The sequence below is a fragment of the Acyrthosiphon pisum genome, chromosome A1, assembly GCF_005508785.2.
Source record: "Acyrthosiphon pisum isolate AL4f chromosome A1, pea_aphid_22Mar2018_4r6ur, whole genome shotgun sequence".
Lineage (NCBI taxonomy): Eukaryota > Metazoa > Arthropoda > Insecta > Hemiptera > Aphididae > Acyrthosiphon > Acyrthosiphon pisum.
This window is the reverse complement of record NC_042494.1, coordinates 79,439,360-79,442,327: the sequence shown is the minus strand read 5'-3', so window position 1 is coordinate 79,442,327 and position 2,968 is coordinate 79,439,360.

Genomic DNA, 2,968 nt, shown 5'->3' with positions numbered 1-2,968 from the left:
TTATTGTGATTTTTATTAACTCTTTTACAATTAAGAAGCAGATGAAAGATTGGAGATTAAGGGATTCTTATGGTTAGCTAGGTGGCTTATGAAACGTTTGTAATTAGTTTTTGCTGGTTCATAGACAAATGGTATTTTGAAATCAGGGAATTCCTAAATTCAGACTATTTTAGACAATTACCTGATTTCTAGGCTATGTCTATAATTATAAAATTCGCTGATTTCTGAATATTCCTAGATTCAGACAAATCTAGGATATTACCTTATTTCTAGGGTATTCTTAGAAAACGGGGAATTATTTGAATCTTGGAATAAACTAGAAATCAGGGAATTACGAAGACTTTTCTGAATCTTGGAATACCCTAGAAATCGGTAATTGCATAGAATAGTCTGAATATAGGAATATCTAAAAACTCAGAGAAATGCATAATAATCGGGAAATGCTGGAAGCCGATAAATTAACATTGTTAAAAAAATGTATATAAAAAAATCAATTCTCTGACTTTTTGGATGTCTATAGTGGATCTGGGAATCAGGCAACATGCTTAAGGGGACTCGTGTGACATAAGTGACACGAGTGACACGAAGAACATAATATGTTAACATAACATATTATAGGACACGAGTGACATTAGTGGTGTTAGTGACATTTGTGACATTACTGACATTAGTGACACAAGTAATATTTGTGACCTAAGTGACACAGGTGACATATGTGACACGAAAGGGCGGGCAACCCTTTAAAACAAATATATTTTAAAATTATTAAAAACGCAACAAACCGTACTAAAACAAATAACTTTATTCAAACAAATCATAAAAAAATTGGTAAAAAACTGCACTTCGCAAATAAATCTAAAGAAATATAGAATTTTTTTAATGAGTAGGTACTATACAAATACAGCAAAAAACATGTATGCAAATGCATTTTAGAAAGCAAAAAATAAATTAGTTGCCATCTGGTTGTCAGTGTTTAAGAAATCTTATAGTAAAATCAATTGGGGTTAAATAACAGAAAAAAAATGCAGACTTACAAACATGAAAGTATTTATATTAAATATTCAATGGGGTTAAATTTATGAAAAAAAAAATGAAAGGAAAACGTGGGCAGCCCATCAAACGCATTTTAAGATACAGTAATACAGAATGATACAGTTGGGACACTGAAGATATCAAACTACAATCTAAAATTCTTCAACAGAAAAAACTATTCTCGATAATTGATTAATCAAAGAATGATTATTTATAGAGAACCAGTTCATCACCGTTAAAAAAAATTCAGCTAGAATTAAAATCATAAAAAAAAAAATTGAAGTTGGGTGTTGGCACCCGCAGGCAAATGCATTTTAGAAATCAATAAAAAAATTTAAAAAAAAATTATACAGTAGGAACTCTTAGTTAAAAAACCAAACTACAATCAAATATTCTCAAACAGATAATCATGTTTTGATTTATTTATAGTTTAAATACGAAATCTTATTAAGTATATCATTTAATGCGTTAGGGTAAATATATAGAGTTAAATATATCGAAAATAAAATTGTATCAGGAGCCTGGGTGTAATAATAATAGGTACTATACAAAAGAATACGCTGGAAGCCAAATATTGGTAAAAATATTATCAGGAAAACAATATAGTTGTTAAAACATTTGAAAATTTGCGTGAATATGATTCAATATTTTATTTATATTTTTTGGTCAAGAAGTTCACATTTGAAAAATATTTTGTTAAAAACATTGACAAATCATATTTTTTCAAAAAACATTTTAATGTTAACATAATAAAAATATAAAGTCAACATTTTTGAGCAAACATATAGTCCAATATATTGTTATCATGAGAATAAAATATTTATATAATATTATTAATCAAATATTTATAATACAAGCACTCAAAAATATTCATAAGATGTTATTATTCCCCAAATGCTCTATGAAATACAGATGGTACCAGATAATCAATGTTTAATAAATTCGGCTAGACTTAAAAACATAAAAAAAAAATTGAATCTGGATGTTGGTGCCCGCAGGCAAATGCTTTTTAGAATTCAATAAAAAAATTTAAAAAAAATTATACAGTAGGACCTCATAGTTAAAAAACCAAACTTAAATCCCATATTCTTAATCAGAAAATACCATTCACAACGATTATAACTCATTAAAGAATGATAATAAAGAGGGTACCAGATATTAAATTTTTTAAAAATTCGGCTTGACATAAAATCGTACTAAAAAAAATTGAAGGTGAGTGTTGGCGCCCGCAGGCAAATGCATTTTAGAATTCAATAAAAAAATTTAAAAAAAATTATACAGTAGGGAAACTGAAGATATCAAACTACAATCACTAAATTTCTAAATAGAAAAAAATATTCTCGCAAATTAATACATCAAAGAATGATTAATTTGAGGACATCAGGTAATCAATGTTTGTAAAATTCTGCTAAAATTAAAATCATAAAAAAAATTGATGGTGAGTGTTGGCGCCCGCAGGCAATGCATTTAAGAAATCAATAAAAAATGTAAAAAAAAATTATATAGTAGGAACTCATAGTTAAAAAACCAAACTATAATCCCATATTCTTAAACAGAAAGTACCATTCACAATGATTATAATTCATTAAAAAATGATCATACAGAGCTAGGGTACCAGATAATCAATTTTTAAGAAAGCAAAGTAAAATCCTCAGACTCTTGAACAGAAAAATTATTCCTACTAATTAGCTCATTACAGAAGGATTAGTTATAGAGAACCAGTTCAAAATCAACGTTAAAAAAAATTCAGCTAGACTTAAAATCATAAAAAAAAAAATTGATGGTGAGTGTTGCCGCCCGAAGGCAAATGCATTTTAGAAATCAATAAAAAAATTTTAAAAAAAATTATACAGTAGGAACTCATAATTAAAAAACCAAACTACAATCCCATATTTTTAAACAGAAATACTATTCACATGATTATAGCTCATTAATG